General features: G+C 44.9%; 1 pseudogene across 1 annotated transcript in view; it reads right to left on the bottom strand.

Moving 5' to 3' along the window:
- Window positions 1–306: 306 nt before the first annotated feature.
- The window catches only part of LOC108518724 (killer cell immunoglobulin-like receptor 3DL2), a 43,242-nt pseudogene continuing 26,117 nt past the window's right edge, over window positions 307–17,431 (bottom strand). Inside the window, exons 9-13 of the transcript XR_001882460.1 lie at window positions 7,065–7,358; window positions 3,728–3,778; window positions 1,229–1,333; window positions 708–760; window positions 307–608 (exon numbers count right to left, since the gene is read on the bottom strand). The product of XR_001882460.1 is annotated as a killer cell immunoglobulin-like receptor 3DL2 (transcript). The remainder of the gene's footprint in view (window positions 609–707; window positions 761–1,228; window positions 1,334–3,727; window positions 3,779–7,064; window positions 7,359–17,431) is intronic.

Here is a 17,431-nt window from a genome sequence, read left to right as displayed (position 1 = left end):
GATGACAGAAGACTGAAAAAATCGTCTGAGGGGAGGTGGAACAGCATGAGGGAAGGTGGAACAGCACGAGTCTAAGTGCTGTGTTAAGAGGGAGCCTCTTGTATGTTCGGAATTGTGAGTTCCTCAGTGTGACTGCAGCCTCCAGTAGGACTAGGAAGCAAGTCAGTTAGGTTGGAGACGTGGGCAGGGGTCAAGTGAAGTGGAGAATGGTGGGCTAAGCAAAGGAGTGCATTTTCTCTCCAGTGGGCAGTGGGAACCACAGACATTGGCAAGCAAGAGAGAGCCAGCAGATTTGTGGTGTGAGGAAGAGCAATGCTCTAAGATGCAGACTCACACCTTCAGATTCCAGCTGCTGGTACATTGGAGCTGTCAAGCCGGTTTTGAGACAGGGCTGTTGTCTCCCTAGAAGACCCCCTCCAGGCCTGTCTGTGGTGCTCGTGGGCAGGAGACAACAATCTGGGCTCCGCATTTGGAAGTTCTATGTACACGCTGGTATCTGTTGGGGATGTCTTGGGCCTCTGAGAAGGGCGAGTGATTTTTCCCTGTGTGAAAACGCAGTGATCCAACTGTGCGTATGTCACCTCCTGAGGGTCTGGTTCATCAGAGTCCTGGAGAGAGGGAAATGTTGAGTGAGGGAGGGGTTCCTATTTTTCAGGCCTCTTAGGGAATAAGATTGTATCCATGAGGCTGGGGCGAGGAGGACCTACCTCCCTGTTCACTGTTTTGTCCCCCACAGGCTCTTGGTCCATTACAGCAGCATCTGTAGGAGACGGAAGTCATCAAAAGAACTGGGAGGGCACTTCTGGGTCGTCATTTCATGAGCAGATACCAACACACAGGGGGAGACTGTAGGTGCCTGAGGTCCCTCAGCTGCCCACAGCCAGACTCAGACATTCTATCTCTCTGAGCTGAAGGACCCATCCCATGAAGAGCTGTCAGTTCCCATCCCAGTGATTCTGCCTCCCACTTTCTGCCTGTCATGGAACCTTCTGGACGTCAGTGGCTGCAGGGACATGAGGATACAGTTCAGAATCTGGCAATGGTCTGTGAGCTGAAGGCAGGGGCAGGGTGTCTGGTGCTCTCTCTAGAAAGCTCTGCCTCTGTGGCTCCTGCCTTGGGTCAGAGACCATCCTGCCAGTGAGAAACACACACCTGCGTGCTCCCATCCTCCTCATCCTTCCTCCCCACACGCCTCTGAGGTCTCTGGCCTCTGCTTCGTGAGACTTACTCTTTTTGTCGGAGCACCAGCGACGAAGGAGAAAGAAGAGGAGGATGGTGAAGAAGATGGTGGCCACCGAGTACCTAATCACAGCAGGCAGGTGTCTGGCGATACCTGGAGGAAGATGGGAATCCAATGAGAAGCTCACCATAGCAGTTCCTCTTTGTGGATTTTCTCTCATTTCTTGGTTGCCAGGCAACCCCATAAAACATCTCTTTAGGACAAGCACCAATGTTGTGGGAGACCCAGCTTTCTCCTGCTTTCTCAGTTATAGTTTTCATAATAACCACAGAATGTGCTGATGAGACACCTGCTATCGTATGGATATTTGACCCACACAAACTTCACTTTGAAATGTAACCCTGAGTGTGGGAGGTTGGGCCTATTGGGAGGTGTTTGGCTGATGGGGGTGGATCCATCATGAATAGATTAATGCTGCCCCACACGACGGGGTTAGCAATTCTCCCTCTGTTAGTACTCTGGAGAGTTGGTTCTTAAAAAGAGCTTGGAAGCTCCATCACACCCCCTTTCTCCCTGTCTTGCCGTGTGATCTCAGTGGTCTCTGCACATGTAGCCCCCCTTCTCTTCTACCAGAGTAGGAGCAGCCTGAGGCCACAGCCAGAAATAGATGCTGGTGTCCTACCTCTTGTGCAGCTTGCAGAACCGTGAGTCAACCAATTGTCTTTTCTGTAGAAGTTACCCAGGCTCAAGTGTTGTTTTACAGCCACAAAAAGGGACTAAGACAGCAACATCCTGAGATCAGGAGGAATGTCCCAGAACAGTCTGGGCTATCTTCCTGTTCTTCCCAGAGGAGGACGTCATGCAGTGGTTGAGGTCAGTGCTTCCTGTGGCTCCAGGGTACAAAACCCAGGTTGCGCTGCTTTCTGGGTTCCCCCAGCTGCAGTGCAAATGGGGTGACTCCACATGTCTCGAGCAGCTTTTCTGAGCCTTGGAGGTCTGGCTCACATTGAAATGTAGGCTTCTGTTGTCAGTTGCTGCTTATGTGTTAGTAATGAACCTGCCTATGTCATGTATCCTCTGTGTGTTCTGTCTCCCTGGAGTGACGGTGAGTGATAGAAATTGACATAGCCCCAGGTGCAGTACAGGAGGTGTTTAGAGTCTTCTCTGGGAAGACTGGACTGGGATTGATACACAGTGAATGTGCTTTACAGTTTCTATGGCCACAGCCTTCTTGACTCAAACACATTACATTTGACAAGAAAAGGCATAAAGTGAAATCAAGATCAAAAAAGTGAAGTAGAACTGTCATGTATCAAACAACCAGGAAATAATGATGAAGCTCGTGAAGAACGTGCTACTTTTTGTGATCTCAGGAGTCATATATTAGGCTGCTGTTCTACCTGAGAGTCCGGGGGAAGGACCAACCCTTCCATCATCTATTGCCTTGGTACAACCTGTCCTTCTGTGAATTCGTACAAAAGGTGACCAGGAGATGGTGCTGGCGCTGGTCTCTGAGTCCAAGATCTGAACTCCAAAGAATATTCGTTTTTACCTTCCCACAGTCTATCTGTGTCTCTTAATGTGATCGAAAGTAGAGGTGAGGTGGGGGATTTGGGTGAGGGGGCAAGTTTTATGCTATGAACATAGATTCCAATAGAATCCCAAAGCCTTTAAAAGATGAGGAAGAAGGCAGAGCAACATTCAGAGAAAGAGGTGTGGTAAGGAAGAAGGATCTGACTGATGTCATGTGAGAGATATGATCAGCCTTTGTGGGCTTTGAGGAAGGAAGATGGGGACCAGAAGCCAAGGAATGTGGGAGCCTCTAGGAGCTTGGAAAATTGAGGAAGCAGATTCTTGCCTGGAACCTTCAGAGGGAAGTCAGCCTTGACGTCACCTTGATTTTAGCCCAGTGAGATGACACATTTCATAATTCTGAACTACAGCACTGCGAGATATTTTTTAAAAATGTGGCTTCCATCCACGAAGCTTGTGGAAATTTGTTATGGCAACATAGGAAAAGGGTCCACACTGCACAGCCTGAGCATGGAGCAGTGGCTGAGCCAGTAAGCGGAAGTGTCATGTGTGTGGATGAACTCTGTTCTCTCTTACTGCAAGGCTCTTGCTCTGCCAAGTCAACCAGGGTTGGATCATGACAGACAGGAGCTCTTTCCTTGGCAAGTAGAACTTCTCTACAAATACCCCACCCTCAAAAATGTTCCCCTTCCTTCCCCTCTCAAGCCCCAGACATTTGTCCTTTGGTTAGAAATGCAGGCAGAACAAACACCACATTTATCCCGAGAAGAACGTCTGATTTGCACTCATCCTTCTGCCCTAAGGTCTCAGCCTCAGAAAATCAGAGGTTAAGAGATTTCACTGAGCCCTGTGCTGGGCTCAGATCCCTTTCACTGTTGGAGTGTCTGGGGTTCAGAGACAGCGGAAGACAGGCCCACAATCACAGAGCTGGGAAGTGCTGAGCCAATGCTTGAATCCAAGGCTTCGACCTTCCTGGGTTTTCAAAAGCAGAGATAAGAGGGATCCTTCACTTACCGGTTTTGAAGCTTGGTTCAGTGGGTGAAGGCCAACTACTTGAAGGGTTTCCTAGAACATGTGACAGGAGAGAGGTAAGTAAGGATGGAAGTAAGGATGCCTGTGTTCTACTCACAGGACATCTTTGAGGTTGGTTCGCCAACATTCTGTTATCTAATATTGGGCCCTGGGAGTCCTGGCATCCCCTTCTCCATAATCATTGTACGTGATGCCCACTATCTTGAGACTTTAAGGTATAAGGAGAAAACAGGAGTATCATACTACCTGACTTAAAAATATGTTACAGAGCTGTAGTAAACAAAACAGTATGACATTGGCATAAAGAAAAGCATGTAAAACAATGGAGCAGAATGAAGAACACAGATTTAATCCACCTATTTACATCCAATGGACTTTGAGAAAGGTTCCAAGAATCTACAATCTGGTAAGGACAGTGGTTTCAATAAATAATGCAGGGAAAACTGGATAGCTACATGCAGAGGGATGAAACTGCACCTCTACCTCTCACCATATACAAAAATCAAATGAAAATGGGTTAACGACTTAAGGCCTGAACCCATTAAACATCTAAAAGGGAACACTGGGGAAACGCTCCAGGACATTTGTCTGAGGGAAGACATTTTGCTTAAACCTCAAAAACACAAGTAATCAGAACACAAAAAAATAGACCATTGGGATTATATCAAACTAAGCAGCTTCTGCACTGCAAAGGAACCAACCAACAAAGTGAAGAAGAGACAACCCATGGAATGGGAGCAAATATTTGCAAACTATGCATCTGAGAGGGAATTAAGAACTAGAATATAAAAGAAGCTCAAATACCTCAATAAAATTAATGATTTAATTATAAAATTAGTAAAAGACCTGAACAGACATTTCTCAATGAACAAAACATACAAATGAACATTGCGTATATGAAAAGTGCTCAGTATCACTAATCATCAGAGAAATGCAAATGAAATCACAATGAGCTATCATCACACCCCATTACAATGGCTTTTATCTCAAAGACAGACGAAACAAATGCTGACAAGGTGGTGGAGAAACGAGAACCCTGATACACTGTTGACAGGAATATAAATTAGTACAGCCTTCACAGAGGAGAAGAATATGGAAGTTCCTCAAAAAATAAAAAGAGGCTGTGTGCTGCGGCTCACCCTTGTAATTCCAGCACCTTGGGAGGCCGAAGTGGGCAGATCACTGGAGGCCAGGAGTTCGAGACCAGCCTGGCCAACATGGTGAAAACCTGTATCTACTAAAAATACAAAAATTAGCCAGGTGTGGTGGCAGGTGCCAGTAATCCAACTACTCAGGAGGCTGAGGCAGGAGAATCACTTAAATCCTGGAGGTAGAGGTTGCAGTGAGCCCAGATGGTGCCAGTACACCCCAGCCTGGGCAACAAGAGTGAAACTTCGTGTTGTGGGGAAAAGAAAGAGAGACCAGCCTGTTACTGTGTCTATATAGAAGGAAGCAGACATAAGAGACTCCATTTGGTTCTGTATTTGAGATGCTGTTAATCTGTGACCCTACCCCCAACCTTGTCCTTGCAAGAGACGTGTGCTATGGTGACTCAAGGCTTAATGGATATTGGGCTGTGCAGGATGTGTCTTTGCTAAACAAATACCTGAAGGCAGCTTGCTGGTTAAAAATCCTGCCCGTCCCTGGGCAATGGAACATCTCCGTGTAAAACCCGATTGCATACTTTGTTTACTGAGCAAGGGGAAAACCGCCTTTAGGAATAAGGTGGGACTTGCTGGAGCAATACTGCTAAAAGGTTTAAGGAGAGTTTGCATATGCATCTCAAGGCACAGCATTTTCCTTTAAACTTATTTGTGTTACAGGGATTTTTGTTCATATGTCTTACTGCTGATTTCCTCCCTACAATGATCCTATTATCCTGCCACTTCCTTTTCTTTAAGATGGTAAAGATAATTATCAATAAATACTAATGGAACTCAGAGACCAGGGCCGGCGTGGGTCCTCTGTAAGCTGAGCGCCGGTCCCCTGGGCCCCGCTTTTCTTTCTCTATACTTTGTCTCTGTGTCTTATTTCTTTTCTCAAGTCTCTCGTTCCATCTAACGAGAAACACCCACAAGTGTGGAGGGGCAGGCCACCCCTTCACGTGTCAGAAAAACAAAAGCATAAACCAAAACCTAAAAAGAGAACTTCCAGAGGATCTAGCAATTCCACTAGTGGGTGTAAACGCAAAGGAAAGGACTTTAGTGTATCAAAGTGACATCTGCACTCCCATGACTGTTCCAGCACAGTTCACAGTAGCCAAGATGTGGAGTCAACCTACCTGCCCCTCAGTGGGTGAATGGATAGAGAGAATGTGGTACATACACACAGTGGAGACTACTCATCCATAGAGACAGTAACATCCTGACATTTGCAGCCACGTGGGTGGAACTGGAGCTCATTACAAGGATTGCCATTTCTCACTAACCTGCAGGATGTAAAAGGTGAAGCTCATGAAGGGAGAGAGTAGAATGGTGGATGCCAGAGGTTAGGAAGGAAAGGATGGAGGGTAATAAAAAAAAGAATATAAATTTATTTATTTATCTATTTAGAGACAGAGTCTCTGTGTGTCACCAGGCTGCAGGGCAGTGGCACGATCTCGGCTCACTGCAACCTCTGCCTCCTGGGCTTAAGCGGTTCTCCTGCCTCAGCCTCCCACGTAGCTGGGATTACAGGCACGTGGCACTATGCCTGGTTGATTTTTTTTCATCTTTTTAGTAAAGATGGGTTTCCCCCATGTTGGCCAGGCTAGTCTCCAGCCCCTGATTTTGAATGATCTACCTGCCTTGGCCTCTCAAATTGCTGAGATTACAGGCATGAGCCACTGCACCCGGCCTATATAGGTATTTATGACCCCTAGATTTTACACTTAAAAATGGTAACGCTGGTAAATTATACGGGTATATTTAACCTCAATCAGCATTTTTTCAAAGGAAAAGAAAAGGGTGTAAGGGTTGCTGGTGATGACATCTCTGTGTGGGTGAGAGGCCAGGATGGGCTTCTGGGAAATGGGTAAGGTTGAGGGGTTGAGGGAACCTCTGATCTCCCCAAACTGAGCTCAGTCTCCCCTCCTCTGGGTCTGTCCTGACCAGTTTCTCCATCTGCCTGGGTGCCTGAAGCGCTGACCGCAGGCCTCCATGCAGGCAGTGAGGGAGGGTTTGATGTGCTGTGTCTGCCCTCCTGTGCCCTGACCCCAACCTCACACCCAGACTTTGTCTTCTCTCTGCATCTGTCCATCCCTCTCTCCATCATCAGCAGGAAGCTCCCCAGCTATGGCTCTGGGATCATAAGACATGGGACAGACATGGGGTTTCCTCACCTGTGACAGAAACGGACAGTGGGTCACTCGGGTCTGACCACTCGTAGGGAGAGTCACGGAGAGAGCCGAAGCATCTGTAGTTCCCTCCGTGGGTGGCAGGGCCCAGAGGGAAGGTGGCCTGGAATGTTCCAGTGATGCTCGGCACTGCAGGGAGCCTAAGTTCATGGGCCTCCCCCTCCCTGGATAGATGGTACATGTCAAAGGAGCGCTGGGAACTGCAGGACAAGGTCACGTTCTCTCCTGCGGGAACCGTGGGGCCTGGCTGGGCTGAGAGAGAAGGTTTCTCATATAGACCTGGAAGGAGAAGAGGCAGTTTCCTCAGGGAGGTTCTTCCTTGTCACAGCTCCCCTCACACCTGAGCTGAGAACTCACTCCTCTGCTCTATGACCTAATGCTCTCTCTCCCTCTCTCACCCTCCACCCCAGACTCTCCCTGTCGTTCTCTCCCTATGTGGCTCCAGCCTGGTGGTGGTATCAGCAATGCACACTTGCTGATCTCGGGGTAGCCAACCCTCTTGTTAGGTTTTTTAACTTGTCCTTGACCAGGTTCCTGTGTTGGTTTCCTGTTGCTGCTATAGAAAATTATCACAAACATGGCAGCAGGAGAGAACACACTGACCCCTTCCACATCTGGAGAACAGAAATTGGATCCAGTTCTTCCTGGGCTAAAATCAAGGTATCTACAAGGGCTGTGTTCCCTCTGGAGACTCAGGGGAGAATCAGTTCCATTGACTTCTCCAGCCCCTATAGGCCACCTGCCTTTGTGACTCGTGACCTTCCTCCACCTTCAAAGCCCACAGTGGCTGGTGGAGTCTCCCATGACACTGCTGTAATCCCCCTCCCTTCTTCCTCTTCCTGTCATGAGGACCCTTGTGATTCCACTGAGCCCAGTGGGAAAGTCCAGGCCGTCTCCCCATCTCAAGGTCAACTCATCAACCACCTGAGCTCCATCTTCCCCTTCAGTCCTCTGCCCTATAACATAAAGAGTCACAGGGTCCACGGATTACAATGTGGCCACCAGTGGGGACAGTTATTCTTCCCACCACAGCACCCATTTCCCTGTATTAAATCCCCCTTTACCCCAAATACAGTCAGGGCCTGGATGATGGGACCCTGACGGACACCCCCACCAGAAGCTCTGGGATTCAGGAGGAGGGACAAGGAGAAGCCCAGACAGGAGCCCTCTGACCTGTGACCATGATCACCAGGGGGTTGCTGGGTGCCGACCACTTAGTGGGGGAGTGCGGATGAAAACTCGACATCTGTAGGTCCCTGCGTGTGCTGCAGTCACGGGGCTAATGAGGAAACTGTTCCAGAATATTCTTTTGTAGAGCTCAGGGACAGGCACCCCGTCTTGCTTGTACAGCGTGAAGATGTTAAACCCAGGACGATAGTGACACCAAAGAGTCACGTGTCCTCCCCGAGGCACCACAGCGCTGGGCCAGGCAGAGCAGAAGGGCTTGTCCTGACCACCTGGGGGAGAAGGAGGTGCCGCCTTAGAGAGGAGGATGTGGGGCCAGCCCTCCCTCCCTGTGCGCAGAAGATTCTTCCCCTTTCCCTATTTCTAAGGCTCCTACCACACCTGGGTGTCCAGGGCTACAGGAAGAACCTATCCAGCATGGACATGGCGTCTCCCTACAACAAAAGTATGGGCTGAAAACTCTGAGCAGGTGCTGAGTACGGAACTCTTACTATATTTTAATACTGCAAGATTAGTTACACCGAACAACACAAAGTAGACACGCAGCGGAGGGTACGACCTTTGTGAATGGAATATCAGCTAACGCCTGAACCAAAATAAACAACTGAGCCCCATCAGAGGGATTGGAATGTCAGGGTCATGACTGTGGTTCCCCCACCTCTTCTGGTAGAATGACAGCAGCCACACTGCAGCCCCGACCATCATGGAAACGCTGGAGGGAGTGATTTACCCTCTTGTCCTCAGAGGACCTGCTGTTCCTAGCGCTCCTTCCCTTCCCTCCTCTGCCAGTGACACCATATCCCCCCACCTCAACACCCCAGCTTTGAGCGCCCGAGTTTCCCCCTGGGCCACACAGAGCTAGACTCAGCCACGGGGAAGAACGGCTGGGGAGGGATAAGACAGAACTCAGGGCCGAGCATCCCAGGGTCTCCTCTTCCTAGTTCACGAGAGATTTCCCCACAGGCTTTCCCATGGTCAGCCCATCAGCCGCCCTCTGTGCTGCCTGCCTCCCTTCTCAGGAAAATTCACTTGTATTGGTGGGGATGACAACTCATCATTTGGGAAGGACTCACCCACGTGTGCCCACACCCTCTGGTCCAAGAAGAACCCTGCAAAGAAAGATCATGATGAACTATTCATGTCTGCACCAACCTGCCCTTTCCTCCTGAGCCATTGGGCGCCCTGCTGGACTGAACGTTAACTCAGCCTCACCGCCCACTTGCTCCAGAACACGGCTCTCTGTTGGGAGACCCTGAATCTGCAGGCCCATAGTGTCACCCTGGTGCTCCTTCCCTTCCAGGACTCACCAAGACAGGCCAGGATGATGACCGTGGGCGACATGGACATGGTGCAGCTTCTGCTGCCAGGACGCAGTGACTCCGCTCGACTGACCGGTGCAGAGGATGTGGTGAGGAGCCTGGATCATGAAGCTGACACATTGACCACAGCATGTGAAGGGGACACAGGTAGGTTTCTTCTGCGTCATAGAGGTTCTAGTGGGAGTCCAGTCAAGGGAGGAATGTGGCTTTCTGAAAACTGCAGACTAGACTTGTCATTTCCCATCATGCATGATGGCCAGACTCAAAACGCATCTCAGACCCACTTACCCCCAGCACAGGACGATTGAACTGTGCACTCACATGAAGAACTTTCGTTGTAATCTTTTTTTGTTTGTTTGTTTTTCTCTGCGATTGAAACTCTCCTTCATGTGCAATATGCAAAATACCTAATAGGTCTTATTATCATTATAGAGCAATTGTATTAAATAAATCATCATTATTTTCCACGCTGGTATTTCTACTATTAAACCAGAAACAGATAACATGATTTAAATCTCAGTAGAAAGACTGTGGTTATTTAGCATCATAGATTTCCATCTTATGAGCAAAAACACAACGTGTTGGTTGAGGATCTTGTCGTTTTATCTAGAGTTTGTTTTATGACCCAAGACTTTAAACTCACGGCTTCCTGTCTCTCTCTCTCTCTCTCTTTGGCTTTGTGCTTGGACAATACCTAGCTTTCCTAGGCAGAGGTCCCTGCGACCTTTGGCAGTGTGCGTATCCCTGGGTACTTGAGATTAAGAGAATGGTGATGACTTTTAACAAGCAAGCTGCCTTCAGGCACTTGTTTAACAAAGCACACCCTGCACAGCCCAAAATCCTTTAAACCTTGAGTCACTATAGCACATGTCTTTTGCAAGGACAAGGTTGGAGGTAGGGTCATAGATTAACAGCATCTCAAATACAGAACAAAATGGAGTCTCTTATGTCTACTTCTTTCTATATAGACACAGTAACAGGCTGATCTTTCTTTCTTTTCCCCACATAATCCCAGCACTTTGGGAGGCCGAAGAGGTTGGATCACCTGAGATCAGGAGTTCGAGACCAGCCTGGCTAACATGGAGAAACCCCGTCTCTAATAAAAATACCAAAATTAGCCTGGCATGGTGACACGCACCTGTAGTCTCAGCTACTTGGGAGGTTGAGTCAGGAGAACCACTCGAACCTGGGAGGAGGAGGTTGCAGTGAGCTGAGATTGCACCACTGCACTCCAGCTTGGGTGACAAGAGTGAAACTCCATCTCAAAAAAAAAAATTTAATCTATGAGGAGAAAGGTATTTGTGGTGTACATCGTGGTATTTTTATATAGGTACACGTTGTGGAATGGATGAAACAACCTCTTTATCGTATTTATTTTTTCACATACTTGTTGTATGTTTTGTGTGTGTGGTGAGAACACTTAAAATCTAATCTCTTAGTAATGTTCGATACACCACATGTTGTGATTAACTGGAGTCCTCAAGACATACAATAGATCTCTTGACCCGATTTCTTCTAACTGAAATTTTGAATCCTTTGACCAACTCCTCCCCAGGTTCTTTCGACGACTATTTTACTGTTTCTCTGGGTTCCACTTCTTGCACTCCACATATGAGATCTTGGGGCATTTGTCTTTCTGTGTGTGGATTGTTTCCCTTGACATAATGTCCTCTAAGTTTATTCACATTGTCACAAACGACAGGACTTCCTTCTTTGTTGTAAAGGTTGTATAGTACTTCATTATGTTCCTATTGTATGCCACATTTTCTTTGTCCATGCTCCCATAGATGGACATTAAGGTTGATCCCACATCTTGACTGTTATGAATAATGCCGCTGTAAACATGGGAATGCAGATATCTCTTCAATGTACTGATTCCACTTCCTTCGGATACATGGACAGTAGTGGGATTGCAGAAACACATGGGAATTCTATGTTTAATTTTTTCAGGAACTTCCAGACTGTTTTCCATAACGGTTGTACTAATTTACATTCCCATCAACTGCATACAAATGTTCCCTTTTCTCCACATCCTCATTAACCCTTGTTTTTTTTTATGTTTCTGATAATGGACTTTTTTTTTTTGACACAGTCTTACTCTGTCACCCAGGCTGGAGTGCAGTGGCAGAATCTCGGCCCACCGCAACCTTTGCCTCCTGGGTTCTAGGGATTCCCCTGCCTCAGTCTCCAGAGTAGCTGTGACTACAGGTGTGCACCACCAAACCCTGCTAATTTTTGTATTTTTAGTAGAGATGGGGTTTCGCCATATTGGCCAGGCTGGTTTCGAACTGCTGACCTCAGGTAATCTCCCTGCCTTGGCCTCCCAAAGTGCCCGAATTACCGGCATGAGCCACCATGCCCAGACCATTAATGGTCATTCTAAGAGGTGTGAGGTGATATCTCATTCTAGTTTTAATTTTTATTTAGCTGATGCTAATCATTTTTTTGTATACCTTTTGGTGATTTGTCTTATTCTTAGAAATGTCTATTCAGATACTTTGCTTATTTTTTAATTGGGTTATTTGATTTCTTATTATTGAGTTGTTTGAGTTTCTTATATATTTTGGATATTAATTCCTTATTAGATGTATGTGTGCAAATATATTCTCACATTCCATAGGTTGCCTTTTCACTTGTTGAGTTTTTTTTTTCTTTGCAGAAACTTTCAATTTGATATAATTTCATTTGTCTACTTTTGCTTGTGTTGCCTGGGCCTTTGGGATAATACCCAAATAGATTTTGTCCAAGCTAGTGGAGTTTTCCCTTGATTTCTTTTAGTAGCTTTTTTTTTTTTTAGATGGAATCTTACTCTGTTGCCCAGGCTGGAGTGCAGTGGTGCGATCTCGGCTCACTGAAACCTCTACCTCCTTGGTTCAAGTGATTCTCCTGTCTCAGCCTCCTGAGTTGCTGAGATTACAGGCACCCACAACCACACCCAGCTACTTTTTGTATTTTTGGTAGAGACGGGATTTCACCATGTTGGCCGGGCTGGTCTTGGAATCCTGACCTTAGGTGATCCGCCCACCTTGGCCTCCCAAATTGCTGGGATTATGGTCTTTCGTCTTACATTTAAGTCATTAATCTATCTTGAGTTGACTTTGTATGTTTTGTGAGATAAGTATCCGCTTCCATTCTTCTTCATGTGGACACGACGTCTCCCAACCCTATTTATTAAAGAGGCTGTTCCTTCTCCATTGTGTGTTCTTGACAACATCCCCAAAATTGTTTGACCCTAAATGCATGCATTTTTTTTCCTGTGCTATGAATCACTTCCGTTGGTCTATGTGTCTGTTTTTATGCAAGTACTATATTGTTTTAATTACCATAACTTTGTATTGTAGTTTGTGTTTCGGTAATGCGATGCTTCCAACTTTGTTCCTTTCCCTCTAGATGGCTTTGGTTATTTGAGGTCTTTTTTGGTTCCACATGAATTTTAGGATTGTTTTTTCTACTTCTGTAAAAAAAGTCATTGGATTTTTGATAATGGTTGCATTGAATCACTTTGGATAGAATGGACATTTTAACAGCATAATTCTTCCAATCCATGAACATGGAATATCTTTTGATTTGTTTTTTCTTGAGTTTTTTCATCAATGTTTTATAATTTTTAATATACAGATCTTTGTACTCTGTGGATGAATTTATTCCTGCATGTTTTGTTTTCTGTAATTATTGTAAATGGGCTTATTTTCTTGGAAACTTTTTTGATAGTTTGTTGTTAGTGTGTGGAAACTCTGTTGTTGTTGTTGTTGTTGTTTTTGATGATACCCATCCTAAGGGGTATGAAGTGGCATCTGGTGTAGCTTTGGTTTGTATTTTCCTAATGATTCATGATGTTGAGTATCCTTTCATGTGTATGTTCTTTGGAGAAATGTCTATTTAAGTTCTTTGCCCATTTTTGAATTGAGTTTATCGTGGTCGAGTTTTAGGAGTTCTGTGTATATTGTGGATGTTAATCCCTTACAGGTGATATGATTTGAAAACATTTTCTCCCATTCTGTGGGTTGTCTTTTTACTTTGATAATATTGTCTTAAATGTTTTTTTTCCTTGACATATGAAGTAACTGATGATGTCTTTTGAGGTACAATTTTTCAAAATTTTCATAAAGTCTCATTTGTGTACTTTTTCTGTAGTTGCCTGCGCCATTGTTGTTACATCCAAAGAATCACTGCCAAATCCAATCTTGTGAAGCTTTTCCCCTGTGTTTTCTTCTAAGAGTTTAATAATTTTAGGTGTCAATATTTAGGACTAGCAAAAGCTTTTTAACTTTCCTGGCACCATCTCAGTTATTGTTCTAATCCCAAGATGGATCCTTTCAGTTAAAACATTTAAAGAACGACCTCATCTGAATGTGTTTGAACTTGCTCTTCTCCCTTTCAAATCGACTTCCTCACTTACATAGTTTGTGTGAAAATGTCCACAAAGAAAACATAAAATGAAATCAAAGCTTTTCATAGACTCTTCATCTAAAATAGAATAGTAGATGCGGTGACATTTCATTTCCTCATCTTGATTAATTTCCTCATTTACGTTTCTAGGTGAACCCATCCATTCTTCTATGTGTGTGTGTGTGTGTGTGTTTATTATCTGTCTACATATAATGTAAACTCCATAAAATAAGAGATATTTACTAATTTACAAATGAGACTTCAGGAATTAAGAATGGCTTGCCATTTTTAGTGGGTTATTATTATTCATATTGAGATGAACAGAATCGCCTCAGGAACATGGTCAGGGGTTTATAGTCCAGGAGAACTGCAGCATGACTCAGGTACATTTTACCTGCAATGACAGCAATTGCAGGTCACCGGAGTCCATCACAATTGATTGGAGACAAGTGTAAGACAAGAATATTTGCAGTTTCCTCAGACTGACACAGTTGCAGGTCCCATGAAGTAGTGAGTCCTGAGACACCTCCAACAAGAGCTAGAAAAGGTATCATTTCACGAGGAGTTGCAGCCTACCCGTTTTAGACAAATGGAGCAAAATTAGAGTATCACATCTTTTTCTTTCTCCTTCACAGAGTCTGGGTGAACAGAATAAATGAGTTAATGGAATATAAGATTCCAATTCTCTGGCATGAGAAAATGGACAAGGAAAGGAAGATTCATCTTTATCATATCTCAGACATGCTTGGACACAGAACCCAAGCACAAAAAACAAACACATACTTCTTCCCATCCACACTGGGATCCAGGATCTTCTCCCTCCTCTCGGGCCAGAAATGAGTCTCCATTCCCTACTTGTAGTTACCAGAGATGAAGCCCAATTCTCCTCTGTCTCAAGCTTTGAAGGCCAGCTTTAGTGTGTTCACCATGGAAGAATGAAGGTGAGGCCAGAGGTCTGGGAAATGGTCAAGAACTGAGGGGAGAAGAGTGCATGGAGGCGTCGCCCCGGGGCGCTTGGTGCTCCCATATTCAGAGCCTGTCTGGTCCAGGACAGTTCCCAACCCTGTGAGCACCAACTCCGGATATTCTGGGCAATGACTAAAGGGACAGCCTCTTATGAATACTGGCTGTTTTCCTCCAGTGTCAGCTGTGAAACCAGGATGTACCACATGACCGCATTTAACCCAACTATGGGCTTAGGGTTTTGCTGCACACCAAATCTCAGTGTCCAATTTCCACTCTCTTTAGGTGGAAAAAGAAGGGGTTTGTTCCCACATACCTCACTCCTGTGTTCCTCTTTCAGTCTCAAAGCTCAGATGAAAACAATGAGTATCACTTATTGTTAATCCTCTTCCCTGCCTTTTCCACATTCATCAGTATTACTGTTTACATTGAGACTAAAGATGGCCAATCACCATTTTTCTTTGGAAAAATCAACCCGATATTGTACCTACATTTTAGAGGTGGAATCAACTTACCTTAAGCTGCCGACTACATTTTACTGAATGGACTTTTGTGGATCCCCTTGATGTGTATAGCGGGACTTTGAGGTATCATCTCTGTCTTTAGCAAATTAATATTTTCCCAAGGACAGAGTTTCCTCACAGTTATTCGGGATGGACTAGTGGATATTGTGGTAGCAAGAACATGAAAAAAAGTCACAGCTGATACAACACACTGGAAACCCATCTGGCCAATCTCCCACAGACAGAATGTCTAGGTTTCTTTGCTTTCATGAAAATTGTTTCCTAGGAGACTTGTTTAATGTGTTCTGCAGCCATTTCTGAGTTGTAATTACCTTATTTACAACAGGTGAAATTGTTCTGATGTATTAATTTACAAGTATTTTTATGTCAGATTATTTGCAGCATAAAACATCTAGAAGATTTGACTACCTAGTTTTCTGTGAACCAGTACTGGCTACAAAGTGTTTTTGTGCAGATGGGCTAAGAAGGTACCTACACTACTTGAATTCCAAAGACTTGGAAAAGACCAATACATGAACATTCTGGCTGTTGACATTTGATTTGAACTTCTCTCCAGGGGCAAAAATTGAGTTCTCTCTCTTAATGTATTAAGGCTCCAAAACTATGTTGAAAATTTAAAATTAACTGCCAAGAGTGTAATTTATACTGGTGTAGTTTGGAGATGTGACAGGTCAATGTATAATAAGAAGCCTTGAGACTACAAAGAAGGCAAAAGTCACTGTTTTAGTCATGGCCTCAGAACAAAGCTGTGTTTGCAATAACATGGCATTTAAACGACTCATTAATAAAAATAGTTATCTATTAATTTCGTAGTGTTTCAAAATTATTTCTTCTAAATTTGGAATATATGCATTAAAGGACATATGAGTTTCAAAAGATTTAATAAAACGTGTAACACAGAGTTTTGACACTTCTTGAAAGATTTTAACTTTGTGGTTGTCTCTGCGGTGATAAGTGTCATTGCTACAGAAAGTAACATTTTAAATTTGGGTTATTTTAGACATTTGGGTTCATCTATATAGAAATGAGATCACAAAGATTAACATAAGGCAAACTGTGGGAAGAAAAGCCAGCAGTTCAAGAGAAGAAGCTGAGAAAACAAGTCAAAAGTTAGAGGAGAAGAAGAAAGAGAAGAGGAAGAAGAAAGAGAAGAGGAAGAAGAAAGAGAAGAGGAAGAAGAAAGAGAAGAAGGGGAGAATGAAGAGGAATAAAAAAGAAGAAGAAGGAGGACAAGGGAACATGAATAAGAACAACAACAATAACAACAAAAAACTCCCACACACATAGGGTGGAACATTAGATGTAATAATGAGGGGAATGGAGAAGATACACAGTTCAAGATCCCACAGAGACCTGGAAAGAATTTCATGTGGATTGTCTGTGAGTGGATCCAAGTGTGTCATTGAGAGTTCCCTTGTGTCCTTCACCTATCCTCTTTGACTTTCAGAAAGTGTTCCCTGAATATTTAAGAAAGGTATTCCTTGTATATTTTGCAAAGCTCCCACAAAGACTTGGGTCTCCATGCATCTCAGATCCACGCTGGCAATGGTTGCAGTAGGGGTTGCAGCCAGAATCCGTTCAGTAGGAGTCCGCCATTCACTCTTGCCAGCTTCAGTCACGTTTCTTCCATTTCCACCTGTGTCCCTGCATGGCTGAACCAAGTCTTAGCCAGCATTGCCAAAAGAGCCAGGAAGACCAGACCAGCCACAACCATTCTGATGGAATTCTCCACAGTATAGTCCTGGAGAACAGGGACTGGAGGGTGGGGGTAAGATCAGAGACTTTTCCATGTGGGCTAGGCCCCTCCCTCCCCAGGAGCTCTGAAATGGAGCTCTTTCCCCATCTCACCTTCACAAAATTCTTCCTATCCGGAGCCCCTCTTCTCCCTATATCATCCTGAGCACCTTCAGAAGCCTTCTGCCACAAACAGAAATTTCTTTTGAAGATACACTTTTTTTTTTTTTTTTTTTTT

This window comes from Rhinopithecus bieti, unplaced genomic scaffold, assembly GCF_001698545.2.
Source record: "Rhinopithecus bieti isolate Rb0 unplaced genomic scaffold, ASM169854v2 scaffold_47117, whole genome shotgun sequence".
Lineage (NCBI taxonomy): Eukaryota > Metazoa > Chordata > Mammalia > Primates > Cercopithecidae > Rhinopithecus > Rhinopithecus bieti.
The sequence above is the reverse complement of the archived record's forward strand: the minus strand, read 5'-3'. Positions and strand labels throughout refer to the sequence as shown.